This window comes from Dendropsophus ebraccatus, chromosome 15 (genome assembly GCF_027789765.1).
Source record: "Dendropsophus ebraccatus isolate aDenEbr1 chromosome 15, aDenEbr1.pat, whole genome shotgun sequence".
Lineage (NCBI taxonomy): Eukaryota > Metazoa > Chordata > Amphibia > Anura > Hylidae > Dendropsophus > Dendropsophus ebraccatus.
In genome coordinates, this window is record NC_091468.1 from 10,631,494 (window position 1) to 10,658,859 (window position 27,366).

A 27,366-nucleotide genomic window follows, 5' to 3' on the forward strand; every position below is an offset into this window, starting at 1 on the left:
TTCCATTCATCCTCACGCTGCATCTGTTATCGGTGTACGAGCTTCTGATGACGTCGTATGTCTTCCCTCCTATTCCACTCTCCAGAAGTTTCAGGAATAGGCCCGGGTGCCACACTGAGTCAAAGGCCTTTTTGAAGTCTACAAAACAGGCGTAGATCGTTCAGTGCTTTGTATCATGGACGTGGCTCTTGATGAGTTGTTGCAGGGTGAAGATGTGGTCGGTGGTGCGGTGATTTGGCATGAACCCTGCTTGGCTCTTGCTGAGAACGTCGTGTTCGGTGAGGAAGCTGAGGATCCGGCAGGGTCCTGTGGCAGACTGGTCGGCGGCCATGAAGCTCAATATTTCTTTCCCAGCCACTGGCTGCCAGAAGCTCATTGAAGTGGACGATGAGCGCAAACTGCGGACTTTGTATGAGAAGCGTATGGCCACAGAGGTCGCTGCCGATCCTTTGGGTGAAGAATGGAAGCGCTATGTGGTGTGCATCAGCGGAGGAAATGACAAGCAAGGATTCCCCATGAAACAGGGTGTACTCACTCATGGACGTGTCCGTCTTCTCCTCAGCAAGGGTCACTCCTGTTACCGAGGAGAACTGGCGAGCGCAAACGCAAGTCTGTGCGTGGGTGCATTGTGGATGCCAACCTGAGTGTGTTGAACTTGGTTATTGTCAGGAAAGGTGATAAGGATATTTCCGGCCTTACTGACAACACCATTCCTCGTCGCCTGGGTCCAAAAAGAGCCAGCAGAACCCGCAAGCTCTTTAACCTCTCTAGAGAAGATGAAGTACGCCAGTATGTGGTCAGGAAACCTCTTACTAAAGAAGGCAAGAAGCCAAGAACCTATCTATCTATCTATCTATCTATCTATCTATCTATCTATCTATCTATCTATCTATCTATCTATTTATCATCTATTATCTATTATCTATCTCCTATCTATCTATCTATCTATCTATCTATCTATCTATCTATCTATCTATCTATCTATCTTCTATCTATTTATCATCTATCTATCTATCTATCTATCTATCTATCTATCACCTATCTATCTATCTATCTATCTATCTATCTATCTATCTATCTATTATCTCCTATCTATCTATCTATCTATCTATCTCCTATCTATCTATCTATCTATCTATCTATCTATCTATCTATCTATCTATCTATCTCCTATCTATCTATCTATCTATCTCCTATCTATCTATCTATCTATCTATCTATCTATCTATCTATCTATCTCCTATCTATCTATCTATCTATCTATCTATCTATCTATTTATCTATCTATCTATCTATCTATCTCCTATCTATCTATCTATCTATCTATCTATCTCCTATCTATCTATCTATCTATCTATCTATCTATCTCCTATCTATCTATCTATCTATCTATCTATCTATCTATCTATCTATCTATCTCCTATCTATCTATCTATCTATCTATCTATCTATCTATCTATCTATCTATCATACACCCCAGTCCATTGTACATCACCTATAGAAATAATGAAGGTTTTTCTCCTTTTCTCTCGGCCACAATTACCGGTGATTTTTTTTTTTTTTTTTTTTTTTTTTTACCTCTCTCACAGCTGGTGAAGTTTTAAAGAGGGGCTGAAAAATATATTAAGTTTTAATGGATTGGTAATTAAATGCTGTGTGTTCATTATGGTTTTCATCATGCCTGAGGGCTCTTCTAAAAAGACAAAATTACCCGGCGCAATCAAAAAGGAGGTAACAAGGTCCGCGGCTTCCTGCTGTCTGCGCCGGTGTGAGCGGCAGCGGCGGGATCAGTATTCTCACACTCGTCTCTGGCTGCTTTCATCTGCGCCATGCTATCCCCGCTTGCCGGCTCTCTCCACTTCTCTCCCTGCTCTCTCTGGATTGACGTCAAGGAGAGGGAGAGAGATTTGAGGATTGCCCAATTTGTTCTGACATAAAGAGATGTTTAGCTCTCTGAGAGGTGGCCCGGGCAGAGCGCCTGACTGACATTTCAACAGGCTGTCTGCTGGGATTGCTCACTTCATGTCCCCCTCACATTCCCGCTGTGTCCTGCATGAATACTCTTGTCTAATCTTCACAGCGAGAAGACCTCCATCCCCTTGGGCTTTGGTGCTGAACACCTTGTTAGATGGGGCTGGTGGCGGCAGAGCGCTCTTTTGTTCTACATTAGCATCGCTTGCTCCGTAACGCTCGCATTCATGTTTGTTTCAATTAAATTCCTTCACAGGTTTAACGGGGTGGAGTATGAAACACGTATTAGTACATAGCCAGCCGCCATATAGTGCACCGCTCTATTATACAGCAAGCGGCTACTTTATAAAGAGGGAGAAGAACAAAAGAACTAACAGCTGCATGACATATTGTATTTTATAGCAATGTGCCGGGGACGGAGACATGTGACTTTAAGCTGACAGGGCCCTACGGACATATTCTATATTCTATATGGACATCTGATAGATAATACAAGTGAAATATTTATTTTATAGTAGGATAGACTTACTAAGTTACATCGTGTATTATACTCCAGAGCTGCACTCACTATTCTGCTGGTGGGTTCACTGTGTACATACATTACATTACTGATCCTAAGTTACATCCTGTATTATACACCAGAGCTGCACTCACTATTCTGCTGGTGGGGGTCACTGTGTATATACATTACATTACTGATCCTGTACTGATCCTGAGTTACAGCCTGTATTATACTCTAGAGCTGCACTCACCGACCTTGTGATTTTTGCAGCACTTTGCAGCAGGATACACTTTGTGATATAGAGGTTGATATGATTTGGATTTCAGAGTAAATCCCCAGAGGACTCCTGGGAGCAACTGTGAGAGTCCTGCTTGCCCCACCCACGCAAAGTGATTGGCAACCTTCTTTAAACACACATTGAAAGAGAGAAGACTGTCAATTAGAGATGAGAGATCTGAACTTCACCAACCAAGATTTTTAACAAACCAAGATGGCGGCCACACATTGTAATACACATAGAAAACAAAAAAGAGCTTATACTTACCTGTCTGCACTCCCCTGGTGTCCTCCTACAGCTCTCTGGTGTCCTCAACTGATCATAGTTGTCTCCATTTCCAGACTTAAGAGGAGAGTGACAGCTCGCTCAGTCAATCACTGGCCGTGGCACGTTTCCATCTCAGACAGTTAGTGATTGTTGAGGCGGCTGCGATCGATAGGGTACACCGGGGGAGTGTGGACAGGTGAGTATTGAAGAGCGAATTTGCTGAACCAAACTAAAACAGCTAAACACCTGCAATCATTTAGCTCTTTTAGTGTGTTTCTTTTAAGTTTTGGTTTGGATGAACCTGCTGAACTGATCTTTCAAAAAATGTGCTCATCTCTACTGTCAATCACTGTGAGTGGGAGGAGCTGGACTCTTGCTGTCTTTCCCAGGAGTCCATGTCATGTAAATCTATTTATGGCAGAGCTCCGTCTCTTTCCCTCTATCATATCCTGCAGCATGAATCACCTGACTAATTAGACTTAGGATAGGCTTTTAACTGTTTCATCACGTACAACCCCTTTAAGTATTGCATCCCTCTCTACTTCACATATCCTAAGGCTTCCCCATGTTATAGGCCTGTACACTGATGATACTCCCATAGGATAGATTCGTGTCTGACTGGTGAGGGTCCAATCCCTCGGGTCAAAAGGGGCAACCAGGGCTGGCTCCAGGTATTTGCGAAACCTCTGGGTCCGCAAAAAAGCCCACTTCCATCCACTATGTACAGTCACTTGAAACATGACTAATATACACAAACACACATTACTGATACTGACTGACACTGATTCACTGACTGACACTGATTCACTGACTGACTGACACAGACACTGACTGATTGACACACTCAGACACTGACACACAGCATTTACAGCTCAGTCTTCTTCCTCTCCACACTGTAATGATGAGGACCTTTGGGTCACGTGATCAGGTCCTTCACTCTTCTTTCTCTCTCTGCAGGTCCTGCTCCATCTCCTGTGTCTTCTGATGTTCAGCACTCACCCTGCACTACAGTAAGGGGCTGAACATTAGAGCACCGGGCCCCTCTCCCTCTCTGGGCCTCTAAAGGCGCTGTGGTCCGCAAACATACGCCCGTAGTAGAGTTATGCTTCCCTAGCTTGTTTCGAAGCGGTCTGAAGCAGGTCATTTACTTGGAAATCTTCGCCCAGCCCCGTAATCCACACAGAACCTTTTTAATATAAAGAGTTTGAACAGTTCCGGACGCCAACTATGGTCTTGTTCATTTTTCACGGCGCTGTATACGATCCGGCCGTAGGCTCATACATAGTGTGCATTGTGCGGGCGTATATCGTATACTTTCAAGCATACGCATCAACCTCAAAACTACAGGCGTATATTCGCGGTTTGCACTACGGCCGGAAATATACGTAGTGTGAACATTGCCTTACAGTGGAAAAATAAGGGGGTTCTAGATATTTTCTTTGACCCCTTAATGTAATTATATCTATCTATCTATCTATTTATTCTCTATCTATCTATCTATCTCCTATCTATCGATCGATCTATCTATCTATCTCCTATCTATCTATCTATCTATCTATCTATCTATCTCCTATCTATCTATCTATCTATCTATCTATCTATCTATCTCCTATCTATCTATCTATCTATCTATCTATCTATCTATCTCCTATCTATCTATCTATCTATCTATCTATCTATCTATCTATCTATCTTCTATCTATCTATCTATCTATCTATTTATTCTCTATCTATCTATATCCTATCTATCTATCTATCTATCTATCTATCTATCTATCTCCTATCTATCTATCTATCTATCTATCTATTTATTCTCTATCTATCTATCTATCTATCTATCTATCTATCTATCTATCTATCTATTTATTCTATCTATCTATCTATCTATCTATCTATCTATCTATTTATTCTCTATCTATCTATCTATCTATCTATCTATCTATCTATCTATTTATTCTATCTATCTATCTATCTATCTATCTATCTATCTATCTATCTATCTATCTATCTATCTATCTCCTATCTAGCTCCTATCTATCTATCTCCTATCTATCTATCTATCTATCTATCTATCTATCTATCTATCTATCTCCTATCTATCTATCTATCTATCTATCTATCTATCTATCTATCTATCTTCTATCTGACTACCCATTGGTCCATTTCTCCCACTATGATTTGCAGACATCCCAGTGACTTAGGACAATGACGGGTTCCATCGCTCTTTGCTGTTTATCCATCTCTGACTTTCTTGAGCTCTGTGTTAAATGTGAGTTGTGTAAATAAATTAAAACAAAAGAATTCATTGCCGAGTTCTTCCTGCAACCTTTCCCTTTATGAAGAAGGACAGATCATTAGCATACCAACAGTAAGCAGCCCTTCCAAATTTGTGCCAATTATGTCGTGTGTTGTGCGTGACTCCAGTCAGAGGTAATTGGTTTGCCGTTACATGACATTTCAAATCATCTCTTGAAATTACATCAAAAGGCCGAACTGTTTTGTTTTGATTGGGGAACAATCAATTTGATAAGTGGTAATGCTGCTCTTTGTTTCCTATTAATTAGACTAATTGCAGAGTGTTAGCCTGTGAGTCACGGAGGAGACAGAGACTTTGGCCCTCCACGGGCACCGGATGGGTCAGGGAAAACAGTCATTTATTCCTTCCATTACCTACCAGTGTAGTGTACTACAGTTGCTGGCAGTGCCCGACCACCGCCCATGTGGTTGGCATGAGGCCTGGTCTAAATCGGACTTGTCCCCATTTTATTGCACCATTCCTACAGGTCATACATGCAGGGCCGCTCCATCAATGAGGCAGGGTGAAGTCTCTGCCTCAGGCAGCGCTCTGCAGCAACTAAAAAGGAGGGGGGGGGGAGATGGCAATTAAGTCTCAGCCATAAGTCTGTTTAACAGAGGGAGAGTGGTAAAGGACCTGAGTCACATGACACACAGGTGCTGAAACTTAAAGAAACTTAAAATGTATGTGCGTATGTATTTATATGTGTGTGCATGTGTGTGTATTTATGTATGTACTGTATCTGTGTGTATGTGTGTGTACATGTATCTGTATGTGTATTTTATTGTACTGTACCTATGTATTTTTCAATATGTGTGTGTGTAACTACTGTGTAAAAGGGGTTATCCAGCACTACAAAAACATGGCCACTTTTGCACCACTCTTTTCTCCAGTTCAGGTGCGGTTTGCAATTAAGCTCCATTTACTTCAATGGAACTGAGATTCAAACCCCATCGAAACTGGAGACAAGAGCTGTGCAAAAGTGGCCATGTTTTTGTAGTGCTGAATAAACCCTTTAAGTGTGTGTGTACAGTATCTCTGTGCATACTGTATATGTGTGTGTTTATGTACGTGTGTGCGTGTTCTTATGTACTGTATCTATGTGTTTGTCAATGTGTGTGTATATCTACTGTGTGAAGTGTGTGTGTGTGTGTGTATCTACTCTGTTACACATGGAAGATATTTCCCCTGTAATCAGGTAATTGACACATTTACTTCCAAAGATGTTCTGCAGCAGCTGCTTTTCATGCTGAGCTCTTTTCTTTAGTTGTAAGACCACTCTACCCCATTACACATTGAAGATGTTCCCCTATATATTGCACCCACTCCCATTTTGCATTTTAGTAGTATTTATCAGATGACTGACAGGTCTGATTTCAAAGAGTTTCTGCAGCAGCTGCTATTCATGCTGAGTTTTGAGTTTGAGTATTTCAGTTTTTGCCTCAGGCAGTAGAAAAGCTGGTATGGTCCCTGCATACATGTCTGGTGCATATAGACAATTATTATTACACACCGACAGAGGCCAAAAGATTGTACCTGTTATGGCTGCAGATGTAACTGACCCACAGCAATGAGTGCAAAAGAGAAAATGGTCAATAGTAGTGAAGGAGGCATTGATTCACAGCTTACACTGCTCAATACTGCTCTATAATGTCCTTCTTTCTGCTGCTGCTTCTGAGAATATACTGTAAAGCTATATGGGAGCAGGATCCCTATTTGCTATGTGCGTGCAGGTTTAGGAGACATAATACAAAGTTATACACAGTATCACAGCGAAAAATAGTGCTCACACGCAAAAACTTATCCTGAAAAGCTGCCTAAAAAAAGGCGTAAGTTTACAAACAATAAAATGTGTTAAAGAAACTAAAACAAAAAAAGTTACATTTTAGTCTAAATATTATGAAAAACAATGAATGAAAATTTAGCTTTGACCCAAAGGCTTAAATTAATCTGGTTCTTAGAGGGATAAAGTGACATACAGCTGTGGGTGTTTTTTTATTTTTTTGTTAGTTTTTATGTTAGTCTCCATATTTTTGGCATTTTTTCCTTTTTTACACCAATTTTTGATCGCCAGGATCACTCGCCACTCATCACTCGCTGGCCGCACACCTCTGACTGGTATAGGGCATGTGCGACCAATGAACAAATAAAGCAAAGCCCCGTATGACTGATCCCAGGATCAGTGATGAGCGATGTTACCAAATGTTTGGGTTCATCCACAGCATTTGACTACCAGTTAGTTTTGAGCAGATCTGTTAAAGGTGAAGTCTGGCGAAAAAGTTTATTAAAGTATTGTATTGCCCCCGAAACTTTTACAAATCCCCAATATACACTTATTACAGGAAATGCTTATAATGTGCTTCTTTCCCTGCACTTACTACTGCATCAAGGTTTCACTTCCTGGATAACATGGTGATGTCACTTCCTGGATAACATGGTGATGTCACTTCCTGGATGTCACTCAGTGTCCCCCTGTCATCATCCACTCCAGCAGCCACAGACCGCACAGCTCCGGGAGACGGGTTGTGACATCACCATGTTATCCAGGAAGTGACATTACCATGGTATCCAGGAAGTGACATCACCATGTTATCCAGGAAGTGACATCACCATGTTATCCAGGAAGTGACATCACCATGTTATCCAGGAAGTGATATCGCCATGTTATCCAGGAAGTGACATCGCCATGTTATCCAGGAAGTGACATCGCCATGTTATCCAGGAAGTGACATCGCCATGTTATCTAGGAAGTGACATCACCATGTTATCCAGGAAGTGACATCACCATGTTATCCAGGAAGTGACATCCCCATGCTATCCAGGAAGTGACATCACTGTGTTATCCAGGAAGTGACATCACCATGTTATCCAGGACGTGACATCACCATGTTATCCAGGAAGTGACATCACCATGTTATCCAGGAAGTGATATCACCATGTTATCCAGGAAGTGACATCACCATGTTACCATGTTATCCAGGAAGTGACATCACCATGTTATCCAGGAAGTGACATCACCATGTTATCAAGGAAGTGACATCACCATGTTATCCAGGAAATGAAGCCTTGATGCAGTAGTAAGTGCAGGGAAAAAGCACTTTATGTGCATTTCACTTAATAAGTGTATATTAGGGTTTGTATAACTTTTGGGGGGCAATACAATACTTTAATAAAAATTTTTGCCAGACTTCTCCTTTAAAATGTTGAGTTCAGTAACATTATCCAAACCCGAACGCTCTGCGCTTGATTCCCTGCGGCTTCAGAAGTTGGATTCCGCTCTATTTCCGCCAGGGAAACATGGATCCAGCCATAGACAGCTCTTTTTTCTCTTCCTGGTGAATCCCTTTAAGCTGATACCAGGTTTGTATTGGATTCTATACCTTCTCGTGTACGGTACCCTTGAGGTTAGGAGGGTTTCCTGTACATACAGTGGGATACAGGTGTACAATGCATTCTTCATTGTAGAAAGTGTAGAGCTATGTACAACATGAATCTTTGTGACTTCCCGTAGTCTGGAGACTGAATTCTGCCCAGATATTTGTTTATAAAAGCCTCCGATAACCATTCAAAGGCTCAGATAACAGGCAAATAGGAACAGAGCGCAAGTAATTGGCCGCTTATCAGCCAGATAGAAGCCGTCCAGTCCGTAATGTAAAGCCACTATTCAAGATATAAACCGCAGCTCTACAATAATAATAATAATAATAAGGCAAAGCATTGTGCAGCCCGAGACCATGTGAGAGCTGACTTATCTACAAGTTACTAACTTCTACCTTCCATTGTTATAAAAAAATTTAAAGGGGTACTCCGGCAAAAATCTTTTTCTTTCAAATCAACTGGTTTCAGAAAGTTATACAGATCTGTAATTTACTTCTATTTAAAAATCTCCAGTCTTCCAGTATTTATCAGCTGCTGTATGTCCTGCAGGAAGTGATGTATTCTTTCCAGTCTGACACAGTGCTCTCTGCTGCCACCTCTGTCCATGTCAGGAACTGCCCAGAGCAGCAGCAAATCCCCATAGAAAACCTCTCCTGCTTTGGACAGTTCGTGACATGGACAGAGGTGGCAGCAGAGAGCACTGTGTCAGACTGGAAAGAATACATCACTTCCTGCAGGACATACAGCAGCTGATAAATACTGGAAGACTGGAGATTTTTAGATATAAATTACAAAATTAATATAACTTTTTAAAACCAGTTGACTTGAAAGAAGAAAAAAAATCTCTGGTGTACCCCTTTAGGCTATGTTCACACTACGTAAGTCTCCGGACGTAGCGCGTTCCGTGAATAAGCGGCCGGAGACTTACGTAGTTTGCGTACAATGGAAAGTATATGATGTACGGCGGCACAGTTCACACTACGTAAGAACTTACGCAAGGATCGTACGCGGCGCCGTAAACAATTAACCAGACCGTTGTTTGAGGACGAAAATGCCGTAACTTACGCCCGTAGCGTAACATGCGGTCCCGTACATAGTGGTGATTTCTTCATTTTTGCAGCTTTTTGTGCCGATCCAAAAGGTTCTGTGGGGTAGCCGAAGATTTCTAAGTAAAAGACCGCTGTCAGATCGCTACGTAGGGCGCTCAGGAAGTGTAAGTAGACTACGGGCGTAAGTTCGCAATCCGTACGTAGCCGGCCGCAACTTGTGTAAATTCCTGGCCGCAGTTTAACACGTATATGTCCGGCTGCAAAGATATGCGGCCTGACATATACGTAGTGTGAACATAGCCTGAGTCTGTATGTGATTGAAATCATATACTGACCAGTGACTGATGCGCAAAAGAGAAGAGTGACTGGCATCTGGTGTTAGGTCAGTCTTGGGATTGAGGGGTATCCCATCGGTCACCCATCACTGATCACCAGCAGATAGCGCAGTGTCCCACTGTGGGTATTTTTGTATGGTCTGATGAAGAAAATCCTAAGTAATCACTGTTTTCACATGTTGGTTTTATGGGCTTAAATAAACTACACTGGAAATTTCATCAGCGCTGATCCTGTTCTTTTCTTTGGATCCATATGCATCTGGGCTGCTATGGTTATAACGATCAGGTCCCTGCACTGAGACAGGGACCTGATCGTTGTATGAGCTGTCAGTGTAATGCTGACAGCTCATTCACTACATAATGCAGTACAGCACAGATCAGATATATATGGAAAAGTTAAAGTAAAAAAAAACACCACACACATACATAAAATAAATACATAAATATAAATAAATATACATTCCCCATCCCCCCTTTATAAATGATCCCCATTAAATAAAATACATATATTTGGTATCGCCGCATCCACAATGACTCAGTCTACTAATTGGTTACATTAATTATCCCACCCGATTAACGCAGCAAAAAATATAGAAAAAATATAGAAAATGGGTCACATGTACCCAAAAGGTGTATTGCTAAAGGCATCAGATTATGCCGCAAAAAAAAAACTCCATTGGCAAAAAAATATATAAATATTGCTGCTCTTACAATATGCATGACACTAACAGTATTTATAGTATAAATGGCACAAACTATAACAAGTTATATAACATGGATATCATTGTAATCATACCGGTCTGATTAATAACAATAACATGTCATGTAACGTATAGTAACCGCTATATAACATGTCACATGTAACATATAGTAACCGCTATGTAACATGTCATATGTAACATATAGTAACCGCTATATAACATGTCACATGTAACATATAGTAACCGCTATATAACATGTCATATAACATGTCATATGTAATGTTTAGTAACCGCTATATAACATGTCATATGTAACATATAGTAACCGCTATATAACATGTCATATGTAACGTATAGTAACCGCTATATAACATGTCATATGTAACGTATAGTAACCGCTAAATAACATGTCATATGTAAGGTATAGTAACCGCTATATAACATGTCATATGTAAGGTATAGTAACCGCTATATAACATGTCATATGTAACGTATAGTAACCGCTATATAACATGTCATGTGTAATGTATAGTAACCGCTATATAACATGTCATGTGTAACGTATAGTAACCGCTATATAACATGTCATATGTAGCGTATAGTAACCGCTATATAACATGTCATATGTAAGGTATAGTAACCGCTATATAACATGTCATATGTAACGTATAGTAACCGCTATATAACATGTCATATGTAACGTATAGTAACCGCTTTATAACATGTCATATGTAACGTATAGTAATCGCTATAGAACATGTCATATGTAACGTATAGTAACCGCTATATAACATGTCATATGTAACGTATAGTAACCGCTATATAACATGTCATATGTAACGTATAGTAACCGCTATATAACATGTCATATGTAACGTATAGTAACCGCTATATAACATGTCATATGTAACGTATAATAACCGCTATATAACATGTCATATGTAACGTATAGTAACCGCTATATAACATGTCATATGTAACGTATAGTAACTGCTATATAACATGTCATATGTAACGTATAGTAACCGCTATATAACATGTCATATGTAACGTATAGTAACTGCTATATAACATGTCATATGTAACGTATAGTAACTGCTATATAACATGTCATATGTAACGTATAGTAACCGCTATATAACATGGAAATCACTGTAATCGTACCGACCTGATGAATAACGATAACATGTCATATGTGACGTATTGTAAACAGCGTACAAAAAATGGTGAAAAACAGCTGCTAAATTGTGTTTTTAATTCTTACCACCTCATACAAAAATTAAATAAAAAATGATCAGGGTGTCACATGTCCCCCAGAATGGTACCGATAGAAACGTCAACTTGTCAAATATTGTCAGTGTCACAAACTTGTCATATGTTAAAATGGCAAAAAAAAAAAACAAATAAAAAAAGCCACAATAGTTAAAAGCATCACAGAGTTATCACTACATAAAGAGAGACAGGTCAGATTTGAAAAATACGTTCTAGGCATTAAGGCCAAAACAGGCTGCAGAGGCAAAGGGTTAAAGGAGTTGTTCAAAGAAAAAAAATCTTTCAAATCAACTGGTGCCAAAAAGTGCCAGAGATTTGTAATTTACTTCAGTTAAAAAATATCAAGTCTTCCAGTACTTATCAGCTGCTGTATGTCCTGCAGGAAGTGGTGTATTCTCTCCATTCTGGAAAGCAGGAGAGGTTTTCTACTGCTCTGGACAGTTCCTGACATGGACAGAGGTGGCAGCAGAGAGCACTGTGTAAGACTGGAGAGAATTTCACTTCCTGCAGGACATACAGCAGCTGATTAGTACTGAAAGACTCAAGATTTTTTTTAAAGACGTAAATTACAAATCTCTGGCACCAGTTTATTTGAAAAAAAAAAAGAAAGGATGAACAACCCTTTTAAAGTGACTCTGTACCCACAATCTGCCCCCTCCGAACCGTTTATACCCTCAGATAGCTGCTTTTTATCTGAGATCTGTGCTGGGGTCCGTTCAGCAAGTGATGCAGTTTTTGTCCTAAAAATCAACTTTTAAACTTGCAGCGCTGTGTCACATTGGCGTGGCTTAGAGTGTCTGTGCCCTAGGCCTGTGACGCCTCTCTGTCCCTCCTCCCACCCTCTTCATAATTAACGAATGCCCCAGGAAGGATTTCTCCTATGCATCACCTGTCTGAACACTGCACATGGGCCCTAACGATTCAGCACATGTGCAGTGTTCAGATTAGTGATGAATAGGAGAAATCCTTCTAGGGGCATTTCTAATCATGAGAAGGACGGGGAGGAGGGACGGAGAGGCAGTGCAGGCCAAGGGCACAGACACTCTAGGCCACACCAATATGATGCAGGGCTGCAAGTTTAAAAGTTGTTTTTTAGGACAATAACTGCATCACCTGCCTCAACGGACCCCAGGACAGACAGATCTTAGATTAATAGCAGATACAAGTGGTTTGGAGGGGGCAGATTGTGGGTACAGAGTCACTTTAAGGGCACATCAGAAGGACTCTCACTTTTTTTTTATACTATAATGTGTTGCCTATAGACCGAAAAATAAGTTATATCTTAATGGAGATTGGAAGCTGTTTCTTCTATCTACACAATAACGCCCTTTAGATACAGCACAGCAATGGTTCGGATACGGTATCATTTATATTTATCATATGCATCTAATTCATATTTAGAAAAATAATCTTTTATTTTTTTTACCCCTTTTATTAACTCCGTTAATGGCCGCCGGTCTTCTCTACGAGGGGACGCGAACGCTCCCTGGAATGAAATGACAACAATATATTGCGCTCGTGGATCTGCTAATGATCTGCTTTTATGAAAACTCTTTGAGTTTGCATCTAAGGCAAATTAGGAGCTGGAAGAAGATTGAAGTCTCTTAGCGTGGAGTTTAAGTGCCAGTTCCGCCTCTCTGAGCACATGCTGGAGACAGCTTTGTTAGCATTCAGCCCCACACCTTCCCTGTCACTATTGCTTCTAGTGCAGGCAAGTTCCTTTTTGAAGCGGAGCAAATCTTTGCACAGTTAAGCAAGCGTCAGTCAGAGGCGAGCTTGGCTGCCAGCCCAGGATTGTTAGACTTTTTCATGCTACACCTGAATAAGATATTGACGAGACATTGCTACCTAAACTGAATAAAGAAACACAAGATAAAAAAATATAATTAAATTGTCATAAGACTGACAGAATAATTTGAAGACTAAATCTTACGTTGTGAAGGCTTTTTCTTTTCTTTAGGATTTTCCCCCCCCCCCCCCCCCCCCCCCCCCAAAGCTGCTGTTCCGATTGACACCGTACAGCTCTCTTACATGGCGTTGCATTAGAGACCAATTTTTGTGCTCCTCAAGTTGGCTATTACAAATCCAGCTCTTTTTGGGGAACATATGTCATATGTTACAAGCAAAAAAAAATGAAGGGGTCCCCCATTTATCCTGCCCCATATGTATGTTATTTTTTTTCAACCTTACCTTTTTCAACCTTACCTTAATCGTGGTCCGGTCCTTTTTTTGAAATGCCGCCCCTTCCCCCGGTCAGTGCCCGTCTTTTCCTATGTACCGGCTTGGAGCATTGGGGTAAGCCAGCTGCCCCCCAGTGTTGTGGTCTCACCTCCCCTTTGTGACACTTGATTCTAACAGAGGGGAGGGGGTTTCGTCACAATGGGAGGACACCGGGCCTGACCCCAGTGCTTGGGAAAAAATGTTGCAGATCACGGGAACCAGGAAGTGTTTAAAGAAAAAAGACTGCGCCACCGGCATTGCCGCCAATTGAGGTTGAAAAAAAATAGTGATGTACCGGATGGTACATTTAATTTAAAAGTAATTGAAGGCGCAAAAAATGGTCTATAATGCCACTTTGTAAATAGTCTTGTTAACAATCTATAACCCTAGAGGAATTTGAAACAATATAACTACTTTCTTGCAAAAACAGCACCACCCCTGTCCTTAGGTTGTGTGCAGTATTACAATTCAGCTCCATTCACTTCTATGGCACTAAACTGCAAACCCCCACACTCAAACTGTGGATGGGGGCGGCACCTGTTTTTTTCATGCCAGGACAACCCCCTTTCATGATCTTTGGATAAAAAGGGGTTACCTAAGTGGAGAAAAAGTAATATTTTCCATTGCTTCTGGCGTTCCACTTCTAAAAGTATAGCTATAGTAATCTCTACACCTGAGATGGGGGTTGGGCCAGAAGCATTAGGAGTGAGGAAAAATATTATTTTTCTTCCTCTTGGTCAATCCCTATAATTGCCAAAACTTTCTTTAAGTACAGTATCTGGGATCCCTGCATAGATTATCATCACTTGTAGGATGGTCACCTGGTCTGGTTTTCCTATTTATTGGTACTCCATATTGGTTTGCCTCCTAGGTTTTTATACCCTTCACCTGCAAGAGCCACAATATGAGAAAACTCTGATTCCGGCCATGTAACTTCTTAATTGTTATGATCAGTGTGCTAAGAAGCCGACATGGCAGCTGGACCCATGGTTGTATTGTTGACCCCATACAATGAAGCATGTGTGCCGCCTCTCACTATAGAACTGGCAGAAACAGCTGTAACTGGGGGGTTTAGTTCCACTTGCCCGGAGATTGTGCCTGGTATCAGTTCTCAGGATCTCAGGAATTAAACTAACCAAAACGGTTCATCATGTTTTTGTGTACGCTTAAAAAAATGTTTTTTCTTTTTTTATAATTGAACTCAATGGAGGAACAAATGCATCTGTTCTTTTGTGGTGTCCCACCATGGGCGTTACTAGTTTGAACACCCCTCGCAAAAGCCAGTACTACAAGTAAATGTGGTAATGAAGTTGTACCTACGTTTTACCTCTAGATGTTGCTATTATTTGTATATGCACTTGTATAATCTCCACCCAGTAGCGGATCATAACAGGTCCGTTTCGGGCGGTAGCCCGGGGCCCTGAGCTCCTGGAGGGCCCATGGCCACCCAAAAAGACATACTTTCAGTGATGTACTGTCTCCTGACTACATTTCTGCCATGATTTGCAAAAAAAATTGCTGCTTTTTTGCTGCAATTTTTACCACAAATCAGGGCATCATGATATTATCTGTCCTGTACTATGAACACCACGCTAGTGCTGCCACAGTTACAGTGGGGTGGGGGGGCCCAGACTTGGTGAAGAGCCTGGGGCTTATGGTAAAGTTAACCCACCCCTGTCTCCACCTATCTCTATTCTCCTTTCTTCTCTGTGAACTTTCCTCTCCACCACTCACAGGAGATATTGCACATCATGTAGGAAGTAGTCACATGGGGAGAGGAAGCGCACGCCAGGTCCCCCCACCAGTCTAGTGTAGTCTAGTCAAGTGTGTGGTAGTGGACAAACGTATGGGAAACATAGAGACTCTTTTCTTCTCCAAAGCAACACCTATTCCTATTATGCAGTGCTAAGCCACTCAGGATAAGACAAGTAAGAGATCACCCAACCCACGCAATGAACATCTCTAACAGTGCAGGACAGTATCCTGAAACAAGAGGAAGTGATCTGGATAGAGCAAAGTTGCTACAAGCCTACATAATCTTGCAGCGCGGATGTAACCAGATAATTTGGCCACCCTGCTCAACTCAGGTAACAAGGTCTGGGTACACAACTCAAGTAGGTTCTCCAGTTAACCATAATTATGCCAGAAATCAATCACTGTTCGTACCTTTCCACACATGTGTCCTATAGGATCCAGGTAGGTGCAAACGGACCCAGGAGCTTGCTGGGTCTAAAGTGCATAAAGTCCAACAGAACAAATATTCATAGCACTCCGTCCCATGTTGGACTTTATTTAACAAGGTCTGGGGCTTGTGTCACCGTAGGAGGACGGGTCACCCGACACTGTAGGGCAACAGGTGGCACAGCGACAACAAAGGTGGGAACACGGGCATAAGTAGTTTACTCTTTTCAAATATTCTTCAGTATTCAGCTTCTTCTTCTTCCACCACCATAGTGGCGTCACACAGTACCATCTGGCAAGTGACCGGTCGACCATAGGGCAGCACCGCACTTTCATCTGTGTAAACCCAGCCTTATTATTCCAGTTTAAAGTGAACTGTGCGTAACCACAATACTACATCTGGCCACACAATAATGGTGTCGCTGTTTCTGATGAATACATTTAATTCACAGACAACCAAATCAGAACCATGGAAGGGCTTGTTTCTGCAATGGTTCAGCTGCTGCATAAAGCAATGGGGAAAGTAGTCGGAGAAAGAAAATTGGAAACACAGGCTGTATTTAAATGGAGACGCTCAGCTATTAATCACGTCAAAGCTTTGAGCACTTATAGTTTGAGCGGAGCAAAGAAGCCGGAACCTCAAAACAGCAAAAAAAAACAAACAAAACAAGACTCGCGTTATCTTCAAGTGAGCATTAAAAGCCGCAGTTTGAATTAGGATATAATGGCGTTCTGACAGCTTAATGAAAACTAATAGCGCCCAGAAAACCGCTTTAAACAACCAGTGCAATTATTTCTGCAATTTGAATTTGTTTATTTTATTTTTCTATTTATTTATTTATTTTGGCAATTTTCGTAGCAATATGTTGCCACCCTCAAAATCCGCCACACGCCTCGGTAGGGGGTCCGGGTATAAAGCAAGGACTGGAGATGGACGGATACATCTTGCCCTTTAATTCTTCTTCTTCTCATTCAGGGTTTTTCATACTCTGTTTGTTGTCGCTTGTTGTTATTATTACTCCTATGGGGGGGGGGGGGAGGGAATGGAATTAGCTAAATTGGAGCTTAACTGATTCTGCCGGATTTTTCAGATTTGTGTGACTTAGCCGGTCTCTATTCTGAATCTCTATTCTGGGATCCCTCGCATTCGTATGCACGCCGTGGCGTGAGATCCAGGTTTTATGTACTGAGTATAGACAGTTTACAGATGGAAATGAGACATTTCAGCCAGAAAACAGCCCAAATGGCCACTTTGGTTTGCTTAGTTTCCAGAACGTAATCTGTCGTCTTTGGCACGGTCACAAAGCGTTCGGCTCACGCGGAGTTGATTGTCATTTTGGTGCAGAATAAGTTCAGTGCTACACATGTTACATCATGGAACACATATTCTTCTACCTTTACGGCAGTGGTCTGCAACCTGTGGCTCTCCAGCTGTTGTACAACTACAACTCCCAGAATGCCCGGACAGGCACAGGTTGGGGCTATTGCTTTAGGATATGGCTATATTCCACGTTGCAATAATAATAAAAAAAAATCATCAGATGATTTGTGGCCAAAGCATGTAGTTTTTGCAGCTGAATTGTGGCCTCTATGTGTGGATACATTTAGACTGGTTTCACACATGGCAATTCTTTTTTTTTTTTTTTTAAACTGCCACAGAAAACCTCTATTGCTCTGGACAGTACCTGGCATGGACAGAGGTGGCAGCAGAGAGCATTGTGTCACACTGGAAAGAATACACCACTTCCTTCAGGACATACAGCAGCTGATAAGTACTGGAAGATTGGAGGTTTTTTTTTTTAGAATTAGAAATCTATATAACTTTTTCACACCAGTTGATTTTAAAGATTTTTTTTTTTATGGAGTTTAACTCAGAAATCTCTGTTGATAGCAGGTATGCTGGAAAAGATAGCTTTAGAAGTTTAGCAGAGTCTCTTTTAAAAAAGTTACTTCATAACTATAGACTTGTGACTTGAGGCTACTGTGAGGTGGGGGTCCTATTCAATACGTATTATAATCATCTGTGGGGCTGCATCTGTGGAGTCAGTGGTGAAAACCTTGATGACTGATCCGCCTATTGCTGGCCAAGGGCACTGAGTTACAAAATCCAGGAATACAGGCGAGCTAGCCATTGCAATTCTTCTCTAGGTCCTAGCGGGTTGCAGCAGAGTAAGTCGGCTTTAGTTGCTCTCTCCAAACTGCTGACTGGAGTAAAGCTCTTGTAGAAGTTTCAGAGCTTGGGGAGAAGAAGAATAGCCCCTCAGAAGAAGGGCTGTCATATTCAGCATACCTTGTTGTGCCAGTAGATAGGTCATCGCCCGAGGGGTCTAGCAGAATTTCTGAGTTTTAGCACGGTTCCATAGAACTGGCTCCATATAACAGGTCTGTATGATTTTTACTGATACGAGGATGATTCGCCATGTAATCTAAATAGTTTCCTGTTATTTGCATTTTTCATATGATAAATGATCGTACATTTCCTTTCCAGAACTGAAATTGCTTCTAAGGAGCCTATAAGGACATGATCATTGAAGAAAACATTTAGAAAGTCTACTGAACTCATCAAAGGTAGGACGTTTAGAAAAGTAATTATTACATCAAAAGCTTCTGGTATAAAATGTGCGTATTAATAGCCTAGAAGTAATTCTTCATAAATTGTTTGGTAAGCCGCAAAAACGTACAGAAACACAGCGGTCAAAAGTCTTGTGTCCAAAGCCGACCATACGCATGAGATAGCTGTCCGCTGACAGCCGTCTCTGCTAATCCCCCATACATATGTGTGTTGTCAATGGCAAGGGGAGGAAGCTGCTGCCAGACACTTGTCTCCCCAAGAACAAAAGGCTCAGGCAGCTGAGATCCCTGCCTTATCCTTCTATTCCCAAACACAGGGAGTCCGGATGTCCCCATTCACATTGGCTGGTTGGCCATTGGGTTCATCCGACTTTTATCGAATGTAAATGGCTGCCTTTAAGTTGGTGTTCTCCAGCTTGTGGCCCTCCAATTTTGGTTTTGTAGTTTTTTATTCAAATAATTCCCAAATAGATCCAACATTTGATGCTGACTTTATAGTATATCTATATAGACCTTCTCTGAGCACAAGAGTAAAAGAGAACTTTATGAAAAAACATATGGCATCATCATGCTTGTGAAGCTGCACCTCCCCGAATTTGGGTGCTCCGTGGAATCGGATTCACAAATTTGGTGCACAATATGCTGAGGGCCTTGACTGTGATCTGGGTGGTCACCACCTCTCAGTTCTCAATGACATTTCAAACGCTGGAATTCTGTCCACAGACTGCCAAATGGGAGGTCACCACCAATCAATTTGCCAATGGGTGAGCCTCATACCCTAGAAAGAGCAGTGGTGACAAGCCACAAACCGAAACTCTGTCCATAGACCATCATTATCTGACAGTATTTTTTTTATTTCACTTTTTGTACATTGTTATGGGGGCGGCCATCTTGCCTTAACAGCATTTAGTGACATGCTTTACAGCAAGACTCATGCACATAGACAACAGTAGACAGACTCTTTCCCCTTGAGATGAATGTGAAACATTACTGAGCATGCTCTGTGACCTGTGAAGAGGTCATTCCTCAGGAAGCTGCTATTGTCTTCTGTATCTACTGGTGTCACATGGCGCTGCAATGCTGTACAGATCACTTTACAGCAGCCTCCTCTTATCAGCACAGACACAACAGGAAGTCTCGGCTTAGTGTTCACCCCAGTGGTGAGAATGAAAACTGTAAGATATCAGGATTATTTTATATTTATAGAAAATGGAAAATTAGAAAAAACATCACCAAAAATTCTTTAAAAATGTTTAGCATAAAAATATAATTTAAAAAATAAGTCATTTTCTGATGGCACATTCCCTTTAACAGTCTGTAGCATATTGGTTGCCAAAACAATTCTTAGTCAGCAAATCTTAGGAGGCTCAAATGATGGGGGCCCTGAATCTGAGAGGCCCCTTATCATCAGACTAATGAATTGGGTCCGTAAAGCAGAAGATGCTAAAACTCTAATACTAGGGAGGCTTATTGATAATACTGCTTGATTTGAATGTAATTATCAGTCTGTATGCAGAATGCTCTATAGCTCCCTCTATGGGTGGCTGTAGGAAACCAGGATATTTTCACTTACTTCTATGCAGGAGATTCGGTCTGTCTATCACATATATTATTCAGAAACATATCAGTACATTCTGGAAGGATATGAAGGATATGTAAGCACAGACATTTACCTTAGGTTTACTAACATTTCAATCTGCCAAATTGATGTGAAATTCGTCGGTGGTTGCTTACATTTTGTGCATAGCGCTTCTTAATTCTGCGCTAATGATTCTGAATATAAATTCAGCAGTGTTTTCATAAGAACTGCATTGGGAATAAAATCCATATTTTTGTGTGCTGCTGCGTTCTTTTTTTTTTTTCTTTTTCTCCCCGCACTGATTTTGCTAAATATGCCTGTTAAATGAGATCCTTCTAAAATGCACCCCCGGGGCCTGAGCATTTTATTCAAGTTTTACAAAGGATATTTCTACAGTGCTTTCATGATCTAATTTGCACATTTGTATGTTGAAATCCCCCAGTGCGGCACCAATACGGTATCTTACAGTTAGAATCTGACTTCGTTCTCCTGTGCCCTGACAGTCCCCTTATCTGCTACTTAGCAAGGTGCAGGAAATTATTCTTCCAAAACTCTTTAGAGGTAGTCATCTTTCCACTGTCGATAATCCAGGAAATTTAACCTGTGAGGGAATGGAATGGCTGCCAGCTTCTGTGTATTCCTATGCAGATGCAGACCCATTTATTTCTTAATAACTGCTGATACACCTATTTACAGGGGGCTTTAAAGGGTGGTCCAGGACTATAATGGAAGCCCTGTTTATAGTATAGTGCCGGATGTAGAATGAAGCTAGTGCAATAGTTCTGTATAGATCTAGTTTGACCCCTTTGATCATCATTGTGATTAGTGACAATAGTATGGGGGTGGTCTCCAGTTATTCCAAAGGCGATGTCAGGTCCTGGTCATGGACTATGTTATGCTAATGTTGCATGAAAAAAAAAAAATGTGTACACATTGGGAATCCTCACAACTGGGATGACCAGAAGAATTCATTGAAAGGAGTTTTCCAGGCAAATTTTATGGACGACTTAATCTCAGGATGGCTCATTGGTATCAGATTGGTGAAGACCTGATGTCCATCCAATACTAAAGCTGCACAGCTGGCATGCAGAGTGCACAGAGCTGGAAGCGGACCACTCCGTACATTGGGTAGTGGCCATGTTGGGTTACTAAGAGTGTTGAGCAAATACGCCAAAACCTGTTCATTCTTTTTCCGAACCTGAATGCTTGGCATTTGACTCCCACTGGCTGGAAAAGTTGCATCCTGCCCTAGGGAGTCCTGAAAAACATGGATATAGCTATAGGCCATGGGATGTATCCATGTTTTCCTGGAAGCCAAAGGAAGGTATCCTCCCTCCAGCCACTGGGAGTCAAATGCTAAGCGATTGGAGAATGTTGCCGAATCTGAAGGATTCTGTGATCAATAAATCTGTGATCAATACATTTTCTGTGGAAAGCCCCTTTAAGTTAAGACTGTGAACTATAATAAAATACAGTAGTGCTTTTTTTTTAACCTCTACCCAATGTCACTAAATTGGATTTCTCTTTAATGCCACCTTGGTATTGGCATAAAACACATATGGTGAATGTATCTATAGGTGCCCACTGACTGTATGTATTGTACTTAATGTTTATGCTAGACTGGTGTGGAACCTTTTCATGGACTCATACAATACAAAACTGTGTATAAGCTGTCAAACTGCACGTTCGTTGGCTTCTGGGTCTGCACTATTGTCCAGAATTTTTATAACATTTGACCGGGTTGGTCATTCTTATTCCGATAGATAATGACTGATGACTTAGCAACATTAATTCTATCAGTTCAATCAATGGTGGTAAATGACCAGATCATATCCCCTTATTATGACTGGTGAAATAAACTTTAGTCGTAAATGATGCTGTATCATTATCAGTCACTTACATTATAGCTTCCTGTAGCAGCGTTACCTGAGCTGGGGCCACAGGGGACCGACATGGGACAAGATCTGAAATGAGAGATTTAGCCAATCATGCATGATAAATCCGCGGAGACCAGAAATAATACCATCAACATGCTAATTGTCTGTCTGCAGAAAAACAGCTCTCACCGCTGCTATCAATTATTTCTAGAAATTAGCTTCATTCAGGGGCCTTTAGATGGGATATACAAGTGCACACAGTGTATATACTTATATATGTGCTACGTGTAAGAAGATATTGGAAGACCTTTATCCAAGAAGAACTAAGTTGGCCTATCCCAACTTAGAGGTTTTGCCCACAGTTCTCCCCAGGTCCTGTAGGATCACAGAAGGGTTGATACATCTGCCATGGGTCCTAAGGCCATTTACCACTCTGGACCTTCAACAAAGCACTAAATATGGGGGATTATATGAAGCAAAATAAAGAATAGACTTCCTTTGTAAGTGTACTGTACCCTAAAACTCAAATAATTTAGAAGATATGGATCAGGTGGGGTTTGTGCCTAGCTATACTTAACTCAAAACCAGACTTTTCCAAAGTTTGGACAGTAACATGTATTGGACACATCTAAATGGCCCCACCATCAATACCATCAGTACACAAAAGCTTGAAAGTTTGGTAGACTATACCAAGGCTCAAAGGTTGGGTAGACTTAAGCTTAAAGTTTGGGTAGGATCAGGGCTCAAAGGTAGAGCTAACAAGTGCTTGAAAGTGGGGTAGATCAGAGCTTGGAAGTGTGGTAGACCAGAGCTCAAAGTTGGAGTACATTAAAGCTCGAAGGTGGGGTAGATCAGGGCTCGAAAAGTGAGGTAAATCAGGTCTCAATGGTGGAGTGGACTATATTTCAGTTCTTTAGTGCTTCTATGTTAACCCAGCCAGTTTATTTCACTATTAGGCTATGTTCACACTACACACAGGATGGTGTGGTGCTCTCCCTATCATGGAGGCACCCCGTGGCAACAGGCTAGAGATATCTGGCTATCCCGTGTTTTGAGACTCGCAACCGAGGCTCCACGGACTCCTGTTTTGCATATTTAAATTTTTGGGGGCATCAGTGGAGACTCTTGATTGAGTACTTCATTGGAATTTTTTTCACTGTTCTCCTTGAGTTCAGTGATAACTGTGTTTTGTTGGTCGATTTGCAATTGCCCCAGCTAGCCAGAATCCTACTCCACACTGACGAGGGGCAAAACCCCCGAAACGGCTGTCTGTGGATGGAGGCCTGCCTTGGCAAGCCCTTGTCATGATCGCAATACTCACACCTTGAGTTAGACATTGACAAAAAGGGGCCACCCTGGTGTTTCCCTATTTATGTTCCAATACTCGCAACCGAGTGGGACTTAAGGGGCTATTTATCAGGATGGTGTGGTGCTCTCCCTATCATGGAGGCACCCCGTGGCAACAGGCTAGAGATATCTGGCTATCCCGTGTTTTGAGACTCGCAACCGAGGCTCCACGGACTCCTGTTTTGCATATTTAAATTTTTGGGGGCATCAGTGGAGACTCGTGATTGAGTATTTCAATGGAATTTTTTTCACTGTTCTTGTTGAGTTCAGTGATAACTGTGTTTTGTTGGTCTATGTTCACACTACGTAAGTTTCCGGCCGTATCGTGTTCCGTGAATAAGCGGCCGGAGACTTACGTAGTTTGCGTATAATGGAAAGTATATGAAGTACGGCTGCACAGTTCACACTACGTACGAACTTACGCCCGGATCGTACGCGGCAGCGTAAAAAATGAACCAGACCATTGTTTGCGGACGAAAATGCCGTAACTTACGCCCGTAGTTTTACATTCGGTCCCGTACGTAGTGGTGATTTCTTAATTTTTGCAGCTTTTTGTGCCGATCCAAAAGGTTCTGTGGGGTGTCCGGGCTAGCCGAAGATATCCTAGTAAAATACCGCTGTCAGATCGCTACGTAGGGCGCTCGGGAAGCGTAAGTAGACTTCGGGCGTAAGTTCGCGGTCCGTACGTAGCCTGCCGCAAGTAGCGTAAATCTCCGGCCGGAGTTTACCGCGTATATGTCCGGCCGTGAAAATATGCGTCCGGACATATACGCAGTGTGAACATAGCCTTATAGACTTGAAATCAGTTTCCAAATATCAGTTTGTGAATAGTAACCTGGTAATTCACCACATATGTGCCTACCCCTCCCACTTCCGTCAAAAACTCTCCTGACAACTCTCATAGAAATACATTGCAGTCTGAACCACCAAACTAACAAAAATGCTAACATTCCAGATGTAAATATGAAGCTTTTATACTAATACTATAAAGTATGTCCTAGTTTGGTGCACCAAGACCACAGGAGCCTGCACTTCCAAAGGCTCCTATCTACATTGAAGAAATGTTGCCCACACCAGTCAATTTCCTATGTGTATGGTGCCTCCTAATATTGTCGAAGGGAAAGAAGGTTTGGGCATTTTTAATTTCAACACCTGATCCCATTAAAATTATCTGCATGCTCTGCCGAACCAAGTATACAAGTGTACAGGGGCTCGGGAAAAATGAAAGCTAGTAAAGGTGTATGGCCACCTCATCAAGAAGAAATCTGGTTAATATGATTTTTTGTCTACAGATACAGGTAAGGAGGATAAAGGTGGCCATATACTATCAATAACTGTCGAAGAGGTTATCTTAAGGTAAAAAGCTATCACCTATCCACAAGACCCCAACGATCAAGAAAACTAATCTTTGACTAAATGAGAGGCAATTTGCATGGTTTCTATGCTGCTTCTGATGGTAGCAGAGTACTCCATCGTCTAGGACTTTCAATAGATGGCTCATCCTTATGACAGGTTGTCAACATATGAACAATGTGATCCTCAATAGAGATGATCGAACATTAGAAAATCTTAGGTTCTTTAGGTTCTTGTCGAACTTTCCATTTGATTCCCGATGCCTTCCCTTTCCGTGGGGAAGAAGGAGACAGCCCGAGTACCGCCCTGATTTCCGGGGTACAGCTTAGGTAATAGGCTGTATCCCGGAATTCCAGGTGGTACCCGGGCAGTCTCCTCCTTTCCCACGGAACGGGAAGGCATCGAGAATCAAATGCGGAAGGTTCGACAAGGTTCGAGTTCTATAGAACCTAAGATTTTCCGCTGTTTGATCATCTCTAATCCTGACCACAGGAACCTCCATCAGTCTTCAGAATGAAGATGCCATGGCTATTGCTAGAGTGTCACAATCTCTTTATGGTTTCTCCAGGCACAGAACTAGATCTACCAGAGTCTACCAGAACTAGATCTACCAGAGCGTCTATGCTCAGTACTGTATCTCCGTCCTTTCAAGTGAAACAAATATATTTGAGCCTCAGTGCCAGTGACCGACACAATCATCTGGTTGTGCCAACAGCGCATTATTGTAGTTCATAATATTTATTTTATTCTTATTCATTCAAATAAAAACAACATATTCCGCCCAGCGTATTGTTACTTTATTAGATATTACAGTCTTTAGTCCATTTACCTACAGATGTGACCTGTAATCTGAAGAATTGGCCACCAGCATATGAAGGGTTGGCTGCTACACAAGCTATTATTGCGGAGGCTAAAGTAAAAGTGAAATATGATTATGGACGGTCCAAGTGTAAAGGTCACCATGTTCCATTCTTACAAGATAAATAACTCTTGGTGTACCCCTGTGTAGGTGTCAGGTCTTTTCTTACATAGGATCCTAGAGATCATTACCACTGGGTATGCTGTAGGAGTCTACCACTGAAACAAAACCCAGTAACGTGTCTGCTAATGTTAATGCCGATAACTCATAGACTATTCATAGATGCACAAGTGTATCGAAAAGAAACATTTCCTTCATTATTTTCTTAGTCTTGCGCCAAATCCCTGCCTGGGCTCGTGCTCACCGGAGTTTTGGCTTTGTGGTCGTGGTCTCTCTGTATTGTTGTGTTAAGCATACAGCTGGACACACAAAGTGTTGTGGTTTGTTGCCATGCTGACGGTGTCATTTGGAGCAGCTGACAAACTGGTTTTAAATAGACGGAGTCACTACAGTCCGCTCCATCTGGATGTTTCCCACTAGAATTTCAAAAATGCTTTTAAGACGGTGCATTATCAATGATAATTTTGGTTCAACAGACTAAATCTATCTATCTATCTATCTATCTATCTATCTATCTATCTATCTATCTATCTCCTATCTATCTATCTATCTATCTATCTATCTATCTATCTATCTATCTGTTATCTATCTCCTATCTATCTATCTATCTATCTATCTATTATCTATCTATCTCCTATCTATCTATCTATCTATCTATCTATCTATCTATCTATCTATCTCCTATCTATCTATCTATCTATCTATCTATCTATCTATCTATCTGTTATCTATCTCCTATCTATCTATCTATCTATCTATCTATCTATCTATCTCCTATCTATCTATCTATCTATCTATCTATCTATCTATCTCTCCTATCTATCTCCTATCTATCTCCTATCTATCTATCTATCTATCTATCTATCTATCTATCTATCTATCATTCAAATAAGCTGAACTGGTTTGTTTGCTCAGCTGTTGGCTTTTACGCCGACTGCATTTGATCTCCGCCGCTCCACCCCGGGTGTTTGGAAAAGCTGGATCCAGTCCTGGGAAATGGGAGAAGTTTCTCAGGACTGGATCCAGCTTTTTCAGGCACCCGGGGGGGAGCGGCACAGAGATCAAAGGCAGCCGGCATATTGTAATGTAAATTCGTTCATATCTACTAATAATAAACAATAAATATCCCTCCATATATCTGAACTCTATCTGGATGGTATTAAGAGTAATTCCAGTGATCAGGATCCTAAAGAACCAGTGGCCCCTGTATT

General features: G+C 41.4%; 1 protein-coding gene and 1 pseudogene across 3 annotated transcripts in view; both read left to right on the forward strand.

The window, feature by feature from the left end:
- Positions 1-27,366, forward strand: part of ESRRG (estrogen related receptor gamma) — a 608,539-nt gene that overhangs the window by 302,207 nt on the left and 278,966 nt on the right. For all 3 annotated transcript variants that reach the window (XM_069954516.1, XM_069954522.1, XM_069954526.1), the window contains exon 4: positions 18,938-19,017. The gene's annotated coding sequence lies outside the window, so the exon portion shown is untranslated. The remainder of the gene's footprint in view (positions 1-18,937; positions 19,018-27,366) is intronic.
- Positions 301-841, forward strand: LOC138774508 (small ribosomal subunit protein eS6-like; annotated as a pseudogene).